Genomic DNA, 17,354 nt, shown 5'->3' on the forward strand with positions numbered 1-17,354 from the left:
TGGCCCCAATGTAAATGGGTGAGGTCATGACGAGCTCAGTTCGTCATGAGCACACAAGAGGTATACTTCTTGACGAGCTGAGCTCGTCATGAGCATCGAAGGGGTTAAGAAACTTGTCACAGAAAATAAGGTCAGGGGGTCTTGGACCATTTGTAAGTATAAAAGGGCCTCCTTCGCATGCCTAAATTTGGCTTTTTTCAGCAAACCTACTAAAAAATGGTGCCTGGGCAATGAATAAAATGGACATAATAATACAAAATGAATGGTGTTCTGCAGAGATCGTTGATCGCTGCCTAGGGACCCTTTGACTCAACTGAATTAGTAAAACCTGCCGGATCGGCTAGTAAGTGATGTAAAATGTTGAGCCTAAAACGTGTGATTAAAAATCTATCCTGGGCATTGTGTATGAGGGCAAGGTAAGGGTCTGTTCCTTCACAGGTCATCACTAAACCATGGGCTTTGACTGATTGTTTGCCCCAGTCCCTAACGTCTCTGGCTGAGGCTTTGTATTTGAAAAACATCTCCTTTACCCTAGCCTGATCTCGACCTGTTATACCGGTCGGCATCAGGAAAAGGTCCATACAGCCAATATTTTCCAAAGCTCCCTTCATGTACTCCAGCCATGGGATATTCATTCCCCTATCCCTCCCCAAGCAATCCATAATTATGCGTTTGTCAGCCTGGCCTCTGGGTTAGCCCAGATCTTTCGCCATGCTAACAGGGGCCTACTCTCCACCCTGTCCTCTATAAAAGCTCCACCCAGTTCTTCATGTGTAATATAAGAGGGTATGCACTGTGGGACTTTGAGGATCCTTCTCAAACATGTGTTCTCCTCTGTCTGCAGCTTGTCGACATTGGCGATCCCCCACAATTCAGCCCCATACGCAGCTTTAGAGTAGCAAATTGAGTTGTAGAAGTTCATCATTTGCTCCGGCGACCATCTAAGTACGCCTATTCTATAGTTAAAACATTTTCTGGGTTTAGTCCCCATCTCCATGACATACAACTTAGTCAAGTTGGCGGATGAATCTAAACTAGTCATAAAATCGATGAAACCATCTATCAATCACTGCAGTCCCAGTGGAGTATGTGCCAACAGTACCGCGTCATCTACATAGAGCAGGACGGGGATTGCTCTACTGCCTACTCTAGGAGGGAGACAGGGTGTTGAAGGCTGCTGTCAGGTCGAGTAGGACCAAAAGGGTGGTGTGGCCCTTATCGACCTTTGAGCGGATGTTATTAATGACAACAGTAAGGGCAGATTCCGTACTGTGGGTTCTTCGAAAACCATGTTGCAAAGTGTCCAACAAGCTCGAGTCATCCAAGAAGGTACTAAGATGGCGGTTAGGATGAGCTTCAAGTATTTTAGCGGGGGCAGGTAATAAGGAAGTAGGTCGAAAATTTTTCAAGACCCCAGGGTCCAAAGAGGCCTTCTTCAAGAGTGGTTTGACGACCGCCATTTTCCAGGAGTGGGGGAAAATTCCCTCCTTAATTGCAAGGTTCATCACCACTAGAAGGGGGGGAATAGCCACTTCCCTACATGCCTTCAGCATTTTGAGCGGACAAGGGTCCAGAGGGAAGCCAGATTTGATGTTATCGAGGAGCCGGTTGATCCCATCCAGGGTAAGGGAAGGGAAATTAAGAAAGCTAGGTCTGGATTCATCAGCCTGGGACCCTGCTGGGACCCTGCTGCGGGGAGGGAAGGAGGTAGCTTTCATTAGTAGGAGGCTACTTCCCAGGGAACAAAGGTGGAGTGCAATCGAAAGGGAAGCTTTTGCTGTGGTCTGGACTCTGAAGAAGCTGAGGCCCTACTGGTTTGGGACTCACTTCCGGGTTCAGACAGACCACAGGTCCCTCAGATGGTTAATGCAGATGAGGGGTGAGAACCCAAAACTGTTGAGGTGGTCCATCTCCCTGCAAGGAATGGATTTTTCCGTGGAACACCGCCCTGGTACAGAACACGCCAACGCTGATGGTCTGTCCAGCTTCTTCCACCTTAGTGAAGAGAACTCCCAAGAGGGTGAACATTTCTCCCCACTTTCTGCTGGAGGGGACATGGGTTAGACCTGGCATCTTTGGCGTGGTATCCCCTGTATTTTTGCCTCTACCTCCTGCATTTTTGATGCTGTGCTGGATTTCCTTTTGCTGGTTTCGATACTTTGGGCACTTTGACACTTCTGATCAGTGTCAAAGTGCAAGTGCTCCCTGAGTAAATTGTAATGGTAATTGGTTATCCATGATTGGCATATTTGATTTACCAAGAAGTCCCTAGTAAAGTGCACTGAGTGTGCCAGGGCTGGTGATTCAAATACTACTAGTGGGCCTGCAGCACTTATTATGCCACCCACATGAGTAGCCCTAAAATGGTGTCTCAGGCCTGCCACCGCAGTGCATGGTGTGCAGTCTGTGGACTGCCACGTCAACCTGGCCAGTGTCCCCACTGACCAGGCCTAACCCTTCCCTTTCTGTACACATTGGACACCCCTATGGAAGGCCCAAGATACCCCACTGGGCTGGGTGCAGTTTATGTGAAAGGTAGAGCATGTGCTATTGCAGGTGACATGATCTGGTAGTGAATTACAGCCATTTTCGTTTTTCACATTGTAAGGCTATCTTGCCCATAGGCTATAATGGGGAATGCTGTGTACAGTGGTTACCTGCATATCTTCCCATATGAGCAAGATTGGACATAAAAGTCTGGTATCCCTGAACTCAGAATTTAATAATATATCTTTTAGGAAAGGTGGTTTTAAAATCCTGTGTTTGAGAACAGCACTTTTAGAAAGTGGCTGGTCTCTTGTCTAACCTTTCAGTGTGCCTTGGCCTGTTTGTGAATTGATTGTCTGGTTTGTGAGTGACAGGAGCTGGGTGGCTCCCAGAGGCTGAGTGTCCCATCCCTGGGCTGAATAGCTCCATCTGCATGTAGAGGTAGGAGGGGGTAGCACCTGGGTCTGAATAGGGCTGTGCCTGCCTTCCACAATGCTGGCTCCACCTCCTGCTGGGTGGCTGATGACCCTGCGCCTCTCTCTGAAAGGAAAGGAGATGCCAGGAAAACAAAGTGCTCAAGGAACACCCAGAACTGGTTCGGACCGGGCTCAGAGACATAGACTTTAAGGGGTATGAGTATAGGACCCCAGACTACAGAAAATTAGATCATCCTGGAATCAAGAAGGAACCTCTGCAAGGAGAAAGCTGGAAGACTGAAAAGGAAGGACTGTCCTGCTGTGTGTTTGTAGGCTGACCTGCAGTTGCCTTGCTGCCAAGGAGAGGGGATGAACTTTGCTTTGTGCTGTGTCCTCTTGCTTGAAGAGATCTCCAAGGGCCTTAGTAGAGCTGGCTCCCTGTTAAGAAGTCACAGGAACAAAAGGACTTCACCCCCAGCTCCCCCTGAACTCTACTGAGAGAGTTCTGTCCTTCCTCGAGTGCTTGGGCCAGTTGTGGTGCCTCTGAAAGTTGTACTTGTTGTTGGGAAGCTGGATAAGAAGAAACTAAAGACAATCAGCAAAGCTTCACGCATCGCTTGCTTGCGGAGCGCATCCCCGTCAGTGCAAGGAAATCCCACCGCCGCGAAGATTGAGATCGTTGCAGCGCCTGTTGCCACTGCAAGAACTGACGCATCCTTACCTTGCGGAACGCATCCCTCCGGTGCGGGAAGAGTACCATTGCTGTGAGAATCGTTGCAGAGCCTGTCGTCACTGGGTGAGATTGTCGCACCGCTTGCTTGTGGACCACATCACGTCGCTGCGAGAGTCATTGCAGAGCCATCGTATTGAGTTGCCGCGAGAGGAGAAGATTGACGCTGCGCTGCGTATCGCCGCCGCATCTGAGATCGTCGCCGTCCCGAAGATCGTCACATCGTACTTTTGCGAGATGCTTACTACGAAACCTGCGCACCGGAATCCATACAAAGTATCGCATCCCTCCCCATACAGACCAGAGTCACTGCAACACGCCCGCTGCGTCCAGCGGGGTTGTCGCATCGCCTCCCCAGGGTCTCAGGAGTGACGCAGTGCTTGTTTTTCAACGTTGCAGCTTTCCCTTAGAACTTTTGTCACATCTAAAGGTACTTTTGGCTAAAACATGACGCAATTGTGGATTATTTTAATGCAACCTTAAGAACTCTTTTGATATTATATCCTTTAACTGTGTATGTTGGATTTTTTGTCGTTTTGGTCTTGTTTAGTTTAGAATAAATACTTCTATTTTTCTAAACTGGTGTGGAGTCCATATGTGGTGTTTTCACTGTGTTACTGTGAGTGTTGGTACAAATACTTTACACATTGCCTTTGATAAGCCTGTCTGCTCGTGCCAAGCTACTAAGGGGGTGAGCAGGGGTTATCTAAATATTGTATCCCCCTTACCCTGACTAGAGGCCAAGGTCCCTATTTGTCACAAGTATCTACCTGTGCCAACTAGAGACCCCGAATTCTATTAGTCAGTAATTGTTGCAATAATTGTAATATCCAATAAAAAAAAGACCCCGCTGTGTCAGAATTTATCAAGTGAATAAATACCAACCTACTCCGAGTATTTTCCCTGATAACAGAGATAAACATACGGATATGGGTGCTTACCGCACCAAAATCTGCAGGTTCCAGTATTTATAGAACATTTTTCCTCGTATTATTTCAGAAAGTTTGATCAGCCAAAATGTATCCTGAAAATGTGATTTTGATCACAATACTCATAATTCCTATATGTGTGGGAAAGGAGTTACCGCTCATATTTAACAGTTAATTCATAATTTAAGGTTTCGATCTAACAAATATAACTAATTTAATTGATTATTGAATTAATTAATTCATAGTTTGCAGAGTGCACTTCCTGAAGTCAAATATTTCAAGGTCCTCTTCTATGTGGTAATGAAGAAAAAGGCCTAGAATCACACAATTTTGTTATGTGTGTAAGCTGGGATTGATTCCAGGTTTTCTATGTTCATGTTGGGCAATTTGGCCACCAAATATACATGATTCCCGTTCCCTGCACCCACCTTACAGTCCAGCCGCCCCCATAACTGCCAACCTGCTGGCATCACTACGGCCCTTTGTCACACCATGGATCAAACGTTTTAGCTCTTGATAACATTTTTGCGAGTACCACTGATTTATATATTTCAATAGGGAAGCACTAAGGGTAATTTTGAACCACTAATCACCACATACTCACACTTGTCAATTTTGTAAATAATTAAATCACCACCAATGTGCTTTCTTACCCTTTAATACAGATGTTTATTGTTTCACTATGAATTATACTTTTTCATTGTCCGTGGCAAGATAAAAACGCTGAGTGCTTCCATTGTGGGGTCACAATTGCGACAAAAGAAATAAAGGCAGGGTAAATTAATAAAATACAGTGTAAACAATATCGCAATACAAGAATATTGTGTCAAAAATATAAGCCTACTCTGTTCGCTTATTGTCACTGCTTTGTAGGAAACTTTCCTACGGAGAGATTGACGCTGGAGCGTTTCTCACAGAAAAAATGCTAAAGTAACTGAAAAAAGTAGGCCACTTCCTTAAGCAAACATGCCTTTAGCGGAGGCACACTTACAGGAAGTGGCTCTTAAGTTAAAATCCTGTTTTCAAGCTCTCTCCTCTTATTGCGTTCTCTTATTATCAGCTTTGAAAGCACTTGTTCACTTGTGGAATAATACATCTCCTCCTCTTGACACCGCACAACCGCAGCTGAGTTAATTTGCCAGGATGGCGGCTTTGTCAAACCCAAGCACTCGCCCTCCCCCATCACAAGGGTGGCGTATCACTCAGCGTCCCCTTCAGGACATATGGCTCCCTGGCAGCGGGATCCATATTCCATCCGCCATAACCGGGACCTTGACATTTACACTTGACTGAGAGCAGCCGTCATACATCCCGAGGCCTGCGGCAGCAGCAGACACATCCATCATTTTCAGGTGTGCCAGTCCTGTCTCTTTATTACCAGCAGCAGGGGGATGCTGCGCGGCTACGCAGGTGCTCTGAGAGCTGATGATATTTCCGCTTAGGTCTGCACCTCGTTTAGATCTCGAGTAAGTACTGGACGGATAGGAAGGAGATCTGCCCTTTAACTGTTCCCCATAGATCTGTCGACAGTTGCTCTTGACCTCCACAAATTAAATGTCGTGTATGTTTTATAGGTGATTTGTAGACATGAAGTTATGGAAGAATTCTTTCTTGGTCTGAAAGGTATTGAAAGGCCTTTGCACAAATCACTTTGAAACTACTTATTCCAGACTCTAGTTGTGGACTTGGCTGAATGCTCTGTAGGAAATAAAGTAAAGCTCCCAGTGCATATTTAGGTCAGCCACCTTCAGGGCACTTTGAAGAGAATATGGCAATTAATCCCAGGTACCAATTGCCATTCACGAGCTGGAAGACTAAAAAACTTACAGGTGACCTGAGGACTCAGCCTTTTATGGGTTGTTCTATCCAGAATTTTAAGGAACACATTTCATACGCTGAGCGTGAAGTTTTATTTACATTTATTTGAGTATTTGTAAAGTTTGACCAAAATTCAAAGTATTGGACTGGCAGCACAAAATAAAAACCAGCATCAAAATCCAATGAACAATAATGTGTAGCGCCTTGAGTAGGCTTGCGCTGGAGAGCAGGAGAGCCAAGATGCTCCCCTGGGAGCGGTAATGCACTTAAAAGTGCTAGATTCATTCACTCAAGTGTAAAATACTTTTGGTGAATTTTGTTCAATATTGGATCCAGCAGTAATCAAACCTATAACAAAAGGGACATCTCCTGTTTTTACTTTGTGGTTTACTCTGTGTTTTTCGAAACAGTTTTATGGAATAGTACTGTACATGGCATATTGATCATGGATGTCTCACTAGCTTGTGTTTTCAAGTTTAAGAGAAAATACAAAATTGAATACGGTAGCACCAGAAAAGTCAAGAGAAAGACAGAAGCTGTGTTGTTTCATAATCGTAAGACAACCATCAGGAATCCACAACTTTTGAACGTCTGCCACGCTTAAGAGGAAAGTCATCCTTTATGGAAGAGGAAACTTTACACACATCATAGTGTTATGCTACATCATCAGCATCCTCTCCCCACCCTGTTAGGTCAGTGCCTCCAGGGCGTACTCAACCTCCCCAAAGACTTAAATGAAAGAGGGCGTTCTTGGATAAAAACTACTGGACAAGGTGGGAACCAGACAATCCAAAAATACCTCAGAGTTCCTCGGTATTTCCCCATTATTGGTGAGGACCCTGAGTATATTCAAACCCAAGAACAAGTGAGTATATAGAGGATTATGGTGCAACCCCGGCTACTACCTGCCAACATGTTTCTGCCCATTGATTTTAGCCTAGCAGGTCGGGGGCATTCTTCAGGGCTTAGGGCTCCCTTAACTAGCCTTAATTACTCTAATAGCCACATAGACAATTGTTGCTATAAAGTATAATCTTCCTTTATCTGAGGTGAATCCTACCTGACACTGGATATAGTTTAATATGTTAACCTATTTGGGAAGGAGTAACAAGACATATATAATATTATTGACTACTTCGCTATGCACATTCCAAGGTAAATGGCCAGAGACTGATCCCAGTATTCCTCTCAGCAGAATATGTCTTTGAACAAGACAGTATTTAATACCTTGCAAAAAACACCGTTGATGGACAGAATGCAGAACAAGTCAGCCTGGTTAGCTTGACTCCAATGATGGGGAGAGCCTGGGACTCACGTCTGAGCATACCCAGCCCATTCGGGGTGAAAATTGCAAAAAACACAGTTGATGGACATAATGCAGAACAATGTCTTACATTCACCCCAGTACAAAGATCTGGGCCTAAATCCATCGTTTTTTTTCACTCCACACCACTCTAGGTCAGACAATGGCTATATGCAAATCAGCCTTGACCCTGTGCCTCATGGGAACAGTCCAGCCCGAACTACCAAGCCATGTCTTTCCTAGACCGGAATCAAGCATCCAAGTCAGCCTGGATAGCTTGACTCCAGTGATGTGGAGAACCTGGGACTCACATCTGAGCATACCCAGCCCACTCAGGGTGAAAATTGCAAAAAACACAGTTGATGGACAGAATGCAGAACAATGTCTTACATTCACCCCAGTACAAAGATCTGGGCCTAAATCCATCGTTTTTTGCACTCCACACCACCCTAGGTCAGACAATGGCTATATGAAAATCAGCCTTGACCCTGTGCTTCCGGGGGAACAGTCCAGCCCGAACTACCAAACCATGTCTTTCCTAGACCGGAATCAAGCATCCAAGTCAGCCTGGTTAGCTTGACTCCAATGATGTGGAGAGCCTGGGACTCACGTCTGAGCATACCCAGCCCATTCGGGGTGAAAATTGCAAAAAACACAGTTGATGGACAGAATGCAGAACAATGTCTTACATTCACCCCAGTACAAAGATCTGGGCCTAAATCCATCGTTTTTTTGCACTCCACACCACTCTAGGTCAGACAATGGCTATATGCAAATCAGCCTTGACCCTGTGCCTCATTGGAACAGTCCAGCCCGAACTACCAAGCCATTTCTTTTCTAGACCGGAATCAAGCATCCAAGTCAGCCTGGATAGCTTGACTCCAGTAATGTGGAGAGCCTGGGACTCACGTCTGAGCATACCCAGCCCACTCGGGGTGAAAATTGCAAAAAACACAGTTGATGGACAGAATGCAGAACAATGTCTTACATTCACCCCAGTAAAAAGATTTAAATATTTAATACCTTGTCATGTGTCTAATTACTGTCAGGAGGACATGGTCAGCAGAATTAATATTATTTTTTATAAAGTCAGATTTTCTAAACATTTATCAACCATCTACTTCAACACTAAACTCGATTTTTGATAAATATAAAAATATTATTTCGGTGATTATTGAATGTGTCATTAGGCAGCCAGCTTGTTTGCTACAAGGCACATGTAGGGGGGATTTATCTAATCTTTAAAAGTTGATTTTTCTCTTTGTCAGAAGGGTTTCATATGGCCTGCCATGATGCTGTGTTTTACACTGCAGTCTGTCAGGCAACAATGGCAGGACTGAAGCTGGTCAATTACTTTCTGTCATGTGGGCTGTGTCAATGTGCATGTTCACCCACATGTGAGATTCAACCTTTTTGACAACTTATACATTTCTTCCCCAGCTTACTGGGGACTCAGTTAAAAGTTAAATATGTCATTTTGGGGCATATTATCAAGGGGGTTTATCTCCGCTTTTTTGGCTTTAAAAGTCAAGAAAGCTGAGATAAAATGATCTCCCTATTACCTAGCTGTCGCTAACACCAGTTAGCGACAGCTAGTAGGAAATAGCGACCATCTTGGGCCCCACTTTGCATGTCAGTGATATTTATCACTAATGACATGCAAAGTGGGCGTGCCAAGATGATAGCGACTGGAAACAGTTGCTAACATCGCTATCTCCTATTACCAACTTTTGGAGATATTCGCGCTAAGCGCGAATATCTCCAAAAGCTAACACCTTCCCTGAGCAGTTCTTAGCCATGTGATCCAATGGGAGGTGGATAACATGGCTAAGAGCATTAGCTTGGTAATGCATGAATATCGCTGACTTTTCAGCGATATTCATGCATTGCGGCGATTTTTTTCGCATTTGCGATAAACCTTGATAATAGCAAGGTTCCTAAGCGATAAAAATCACCGCAGCTCAGCTGTAAATTTTTGTCTCTAACCAAGTAATAGAGATAATTATCGCTATTGCTTGGTAATATGTCCCTTTGTTTTAGCCATCCTGTCAGCATGTTTTGGGAGTCAAGGAATATGTAACCGAAACATCCCAGGACACAGAGTCAAAAATGTCAATATATCTCATCGGCAAAAATGCGAGAACATTTTTAGACATATGTAGAAACCACGCACAAAGGTGAACGTCTTATCTATGACTTGAGGATAGGTTCTAATATGGTCAGGGATGCCCGCCACCCCTTCCACCACCAATCCCAATGGTAGGAGACAGACACAGTTTGAACTTTTAGAAGGTAGGGGGGCCTCACGACCCCCCCGGCCGTATTTATTAAAATATGAAACAAAATATAAAACTTTAAATTAAAAACGTTTCATGTATCATGTACAAAATTCAACTTTCATTACACTTGATGAAGACAGGTATCCAGGCTAACCTCAATACAAAGATTTTCCTAACCGAGTCTAACATCATGACATAATGAATTGCATACGAATTTTGTACTTCCTATCGTTAGGGGCCAACGGCAAGGTCTTAACCGGTGTCAGATCCCTATCACCAAATTCCCGCCCTCAAGTGTGAGTGGCGTATGCGCAGAGGGCTTTACCCTCATAGCCAACTGCAACTTCCCTTGTCATGGGGGCCCCCTTCCACTCTGCGCCAGCTTAAGGTCGTCCGAGTTCCCGTGCAGGGTATCCGTAAGAAGGACAGCATAGACTCCCCCCCTTTCCCTGCACTCTCTTCCGCCGAAGTGGATATCCGGCCCCCGGCAAATTCGTGGGAGGGGCATATAGCCATCTCCCCCTGGGAGGGGCCTATGGCTGTCTCCCCCTGGGCGACCCATCTGTAATGGGTGCTGCCCCCCTGTGGGAAGGGCCAATGGCCGCCTCCCCCTGGGCGCTCCCATCCATAATGGGTGGCGCCCCCACTAGGGACCTTGAAATCAATGCTCACCGATCATGACCTTACTGCCCGACCGAAGACTAAATAAATACGACAGTTAGTTACCTACTAGGGGAAAAAACCTATGCTTAATAATCACTGCTCAACGATCATGACCTTACCGCCACAGGCCAGATAGTTGACCGACTATCTGGCCCCCCCACACCTCCGATAGGTCATGTCTCCTCAATCCCACTAGCCAAGCTATCATGTCCCCTATCAATAAGTCGTTCCCCACTTTGGACAGGTGTACCCCATCGTCTGAATAACAGTGGTCCCCCAGATGCACCCATGAGGTATGCTTTGAAGATGAGCAGAGCGAAACAATTTCTCCATTTTATTGTTGACCCTCTTTACCGAATGGTTCAATGCTGTCGTGGACAATCCACCCCTCCATACCCTCCTCGGGATCATGTGTGACCACGCTATCGTGCACCTGGGGAGCGTCTTTGCTAACCAACTAACTGCTGAAAGTATGTGCTCGATTAAAGCTCATTTGCCCAACCTTACCAAGTCATTGCCCCCAACGTGCACTATGACTACTGATGGCGGTGACCTCTGCCGCCTAACAATTCTTCCACAAAACTTTGCAGTCGGTCAATACATAGGCCGCCCTTCCCATGGAAGGACACCCTGAAACCATATTCCTCAGATGTGTGGATCGCATCACCTGTCTTGAATATGTCCGCGGCACGCCTCATGTATGAGTGGCCCACGACCCAGACCACTCGCCTTCCATTCCTTGTTCCTGAAGTGGTGGTTAGCTGATACTGGGCTGGTCCCAATTTCCGCCCTGCGTCACAGGCTCGTGAAACTGTAATCCAAACAAAAGACAACAAGCGTGAGTGCACTTCTTCAGTAACTTACAACATGTGCAGCCGCACGTACCGTTTGAAACAACTTGACGACCAGCGGCCTAATTGTTTCACATTGTCCGCCCGCAGACCTCCAGCCGTTGCTTCTGTAGCGGCTCCTATCCTAAATGAACGAGTCCCATAATCACTCGGGTTCAAGCCCGCAGCTGCAATCGTGATTGCCAGCACCCTCTGGAACTGAAACTTTGTTAACGGGGTGCCGTCAGCATGTCGCAGCAAGGCCCCCCCCCATGTCGTCAACCTTTGTTTTAGGTAGGCCTCAACATACCTTACTGGACAACAGGGACTACCCAGAGCGCGCTGCAACGCAATGCTATTCCCCTGGGCCTCCTGGTCTGTCTTTGACCTGGCTATCGTGATCAGCAGGGAATCCCCCCTCACTTGCGTGTGGTCCCTGCGCAAACCCCCATCGATATCCCTTTTGTTGGCAGCCACTAGTTCGCTTACCCGCAGGGCCCCATAGAACGCCAACGCAAATGCTGCCCTGAATAGGACGACCTCACTAGGTGAGGAGCACGTCTCCTCTAGTTTAGTCAACAAGGAGGTCAATCTGTCAAAACCTATCGGGTGCCTGGTATCCTTTTTGCGACCCACTAGGTGCCGCCAGCCGCGCAGCACCTTTATGACTATAAAGGAATCCGTCGGGTCCCTAATCCCCTGGAACTGAGCCATAAATGATATGGCGGCCTTATACCGACTGGTGGTTGCCACCGACCGGCCCTCCTCAGGAAGTGCCACTAAAAATCGGGTAAAGGTCCCCTCCTGACCTCATCTATGCTCCCATGCAGGGCCCAAAAAGGCGCAGTATGAGTGGAACGCCCCTTCATAAGCTTTTCTTGTCCTGGGCACTAAACTGGCTGCCACTAGGTCTTGTAGTCCGGGGCGCCGATTTGCCATAGTGCTTCGGGAAATGGCGCTGCCACTAGCTCCGCTGAGGGTAAACACTCCCTGAAAGCCTGCATTTTGAAACGAGAGAGCGCATCCGCTGCATTATTCAGTAGAGTCAGAGTCAAAAACGTTTTATTCGATTATTTTAAAATCATAAAAGTATGCTATACAGTCACATTAAATCTATTATTCAGTACTCCCGGCACATGTTTTGCCCTGAATTGTACATTTACTGCCACATGCATCAAACTCCCGTTTTGCGTTTCCAGATTTGCGAATTTTACCGAATCGCAAATATGGATTCGCAAAACGGGATGCATCATAGAAAGTGCAAAATATTTCCGATTCGGTAAAAATCGCAATTTTTACCGAATCGCAAATATTATGTGACTTCAAAATTGCGAATTCGCTATTCCCATTGATTCCTATGGGCCAAAAGGCCCATAGGAATCAATGGAAATTGCGAGTGGCACTTAGAAAATTTCATGGGTGCAGGGGGGGGGGTCCAAAGGACCCCCCCCTGCTCCCCTGAAATGTATTTTTAAATGGATGTTTCACACACACATGTCCTAAGGACATGTGTGTCTGTAACATGACATTGTTTAAAATGTAAATTAGTACATTTTAAACCTTTTTCGCAATTTACCACGAGGTTCAACCTCGTGGTAATTTGCACTTCCAAACCTTGTTCTCGCAATTTGATTTCAGAATGATGCATTGCATTTAAGGAATCGCAAATTTGCGATTCCTTAAATGCAATCGCATTCTGGAAAGTCGCAAAATCAGCGAATTTCATTAAAAAATAATGATGCATCTGAAAAAGCATTTTTGGAGTCGCAAACGGCCGATTTTAAGGAATCGCACCGTTTGCGACTCCAAAAATGCTTGATGCATGTGGCCCAAAGTCTCAAGCATTCCAACACAATCTCTTTCAACAATCACAATATCCACTTGCAGCGTGCTGCCTGCTGGTTAATGCACTCGACTACAGTCATGTTATCAGACCAAAATATCACCGAGCGGTTTCGGAACTCTTCTGGCCATGCCGACAACGCTACCCAGATGAGGAATAGCTCTAGAAAACCAATGTTGCTCGTCAAACCACTTGTTTCCCACCATGCTGGCCATTTCTGGGCCGACCATTGGTTACCAAGGATCGCGCCAAACCCCACACTGCCCGCAGAGTCAGTCCATAAACCTAATTCTGCTGACGAGGCCGGGGCTTTGCTCCAGACTACTCGGCCATTGAAATCCGCCAGGAATGCCAGCCAAATGAGCATGTCCTGGCGAACCTCTGCCGACAGCCTCGTACGATGGTGCTCTTCCTTTAGGCCAACCATGGCCTGGGCAATCGATCGGGAGAAGGGGCGAGCCATAAGTATAACCCTCAATGCAAAGTTAAGCTGACATACTGTTTGCTGTAGTTGGTGCAGTGTCACTTTGTCGTTCCGGAGACATTGCAACAAGGAGGCCCTGAATTTGGCAATCTTCTCCGCCGGCAAACGGAAGCAACCCTCCAAGGAGTCTAGTTCGATACCCAGAAACTCCAGGGAGGTATTTGGACCCACCATCTTACCTGGCGCTAATGATACCCCGAAACCCCGCATGAGCACGCAGAAATCCCGCAATGCCCGTGCACAGTCCCGAGAGCCTGCTGGGCCGAGAAACAGGGAATCATCGAGATAACGCATCACATATTGGTGCCCTGAGGCCTTCGAGAATACCCACTCCAGAAATGAGCTAAACATTTCAAAATAGGCACACGAAATTGAACAACCCATCGGCATGCACATATTTATATAGTACTTCCCCTGAAATGCAAAACCCAACAGGTGCTGATCCTGGGGATGCACCGGAAGCAACCTAAATGCGGATTCAATGTCTGATTTTGCTAACAATGCACCGGGGCCTAGGCGATTCAACATTACTACTGCGTCATCGAATGATGCATACTTCACACTGCAAATGCCTGCATCGATCGCCTCATTAACGGAAGCTCCCCTTGGTGCCGATAAATTATGAATGAGCCTGAACTCTCCCGGCTCCTTCTTGGGAACTACCCCTAACGGGGAACACACAAAATTGGCCGTTGGTGGTTCACCGAACGGTCCTGCAACCCGCCCCAAGCGAACCTCTTTTGCGATATTTGTGGCGGCCACCGCCGAGTTGAGCTTAACGGACAGTTGGTTTCTGCATGAGGGGGCCACCCAAAAATCACCCGCCGGGATCCTGAAGCCATACGAGAAGCCATCTCGCAGGATCCCAGCGGACACATGATCAGGGTATTTGTTCAGCCAGGGAGTCAAAGCCAGAATATCCACGGGCGATTGTTTGGACCTCCGAGGCACCGTGTCAATCCTGTTTGGTACCCCCTTTCCCTCCTGTACTATTGCCTCTGGATCGGCAGCTAGTCTCGGGGTGGGAGGTGTTACCACAACCTGCGCAGGCATGGCTGCACCTGCATGTTCCCTGCGGCCTGCTACATGTTCCCTTGTTGAAACCCCAACATACCACTCGCTTATTCCCATTCCCGCCCGATCTAGACTGAGTGTTTTCCCCCTAGGTTGGTCGAAAGGGCTGTGGATGCTTCTGCTGAAAGGCCCTGGAGCCGTTTGCACTCGACCCTGATCCACCCGCTGAGCCCGGCAAGAACTGCGCATGCCAAGATACAGTATCCAAACAATCCCAAGTCAATGTTTCGTTAAACTCTTTCGCTTTTCTAAATGCCACGTCATACCCTTTCCATTCCTCTCCTCCATACTTCTCATGGAAGCCCGTGATTCTGCTCTGGTAGCAAGCAAGGTCTCCCAAGAGTTCTGGTGTTTGCTCACCCATAATTGCTACAAAAATAGAAAAAGCCCTGATCCAGTTCATCATAGACTCTTCAACCCTGAATTCTGCCATTTTTGCCCTCCATACACTGGGGTGCCATAAATCCTTCTGAGTCTTGGCATATTCTAACTCACGATTGTCTGTCAACAATGAAAACATATTGATATACTTGTTTGCCCACACCATTTCTTTAGTTGCCATAGGAACATGTTGCGCCAAGTATTCCCGCCTTGAGGGTACAGCGCCCTCCCCCATTATAGGGAGCGATCTCTTACCGGTCTCTGTTGTACCTCCGGTCATGTCCGTCGACTTATTCCGGCTTTCGACCGCAGCCAGGTTTGCCACCTGTGGAGAAATAGAAGGCACGTTTGCTGCCCCAGCGGCCCTTGTCTGCCTGAGCTGCTCGACAATCTGCCTAGCTTCTTTGGCTGGGTCTTCCACAGCCGCGGATCCCCCGCTCCCTTCTTCAACCAGGGTAACACAGCCGCCAACTGAAGCGCTAGTTCGGGAGGCATTTGGTCGTTATCCAGCGGTGTGATAACCACGGGGATTGGCAATCCCCCATCCGGTGCAGGTACCGGGCTGGACGCTGGTGCTACTGGGACCAGCAGGACCTCCATCGGGACTGGGGCCTCGCTAGGACCCACTTTCCCCTTCCTCGTTTTCCCCTTATCCCCCCCTGGGATAATGTTTGGCAAAGCAGGCCCCACGATCCTCTTAGGTCGCCCTGGGGGCCCCGCTTGGGCCTCCACTTGTTTCCGGAGGGCCACTAGGCCGCGACCCAACTGGTCTACTTTACCGAATTTCCTGTCCATCGCCGACACTTGGTTCACTAGTGTGCGCAGCATTCGTTCCATCTCGGAGCTCTTTCCACTCTTCTTACCAGGCATATCTGCGTTCTGTTCTGTCTCTGCCTGTTTTCCAGTAGTGACTCGAACTCCAGCTACGCCTTGACAACTGAAACAGAAAAAACAACGATTATACGTTCAAAAACTGCAGTTTGTTACCTTGAGGGCTCACAAGCGACGAGTGGTGCAGCCTTCAGAGCACAGGAACAAGAGGACGCCTGCCTGGATTCCAGCACCTTTTATCTTGCAGTGGGAAGGCGGGGCAGCATCCCCATCCCGCCCAGAAGTGCACGGACTTCCGGGTGAGTGTTAGGACAACCTTTTTAGGTGGCGGGGGCGTGCTCCAACCACTCCACTATGGGCATACCGGCCGGGACACGCCCCCGCCCGCAAAAGTTTCCCGGGGGATCGGGGCACCCAGCCATACATTCGGGGTGACCGAGAGGTCTCCCTTTTCCAAGAACTGTTTAGAGCATGACAAGGAAAGTTACACCAGCCTATGGAGAAAGGAGTCTAAAAGTAAATGAACAAATATGTGCAGAGAAACTACTCATGTTTTGGTGGTAAACCAAGCAATCACTGCTCCTGTAGACATCTGTTCGAATTTAGCATACAGGGCCTACAGTCTAGTAATTTACACAAGCACCAGGATTCATTTTAAAATGTGGGGATATGAATAATAATACATTGAGGATTAAAACACCAGGGACCTGCAGGCATTGACTGTCAGATCCCTTGAACTTTTTGCTTTCTTTGTTCTACAATTTTGGTCCCTTCTTTTGACAGTAATTAGTGCAGATCGCTGTGGGTTGCATGAGGCTGAAATATTTATTTGCCGTTGGAGGGCAAGCAATGTCAGTTACATTTTTCATAGAATCGACCTTTGCATCATTACTTTACTTTAACCGGCCAGAAGAACTGTCGTGAGACAAATACTTCCTGACATAGAAGGAGGAGCCAAGAAACCAGTATTAAATAACTGTGCTCATTATTTTTTGTTCTACACGAAAGAAGATGTCGGCACAGATGTGAGCATGAAAAGTACTCTTATCCGCAGTTTTCTTCCTCCCACCGTAGACTGATAGATCCAGCTATTTTTTAGTTTCAACATATTCATTTAATATCTGATGGATAAGCCTGCTCACATGACAGTAGGGACAATCATTGCTAATATAGCCTGCAGCGTGTGTTCATAACAAGGTTGACCATAATGAATTTGAAAATAATGAACTATGTTTTGTGCAGATATGACTTGCTTCTCACAGACACCAGATACAATATTACATCCA

The sequence above is a fragment of the Lissotriton vulgaris genome, chromosome 9 (assembly GCF_964263255.1).
Source record: "Lissotriton vulgaris chromosome 9, aLisVul1.2, whole genome shotgun sequence".
Classification (NCBI taxonomy): domain Eukaryota; kingdom Metazoa; phylum Chordata; class Amphibia; order Caudata; family Salamandridae; genus Lissotriton; species Lissotriton vulgaris.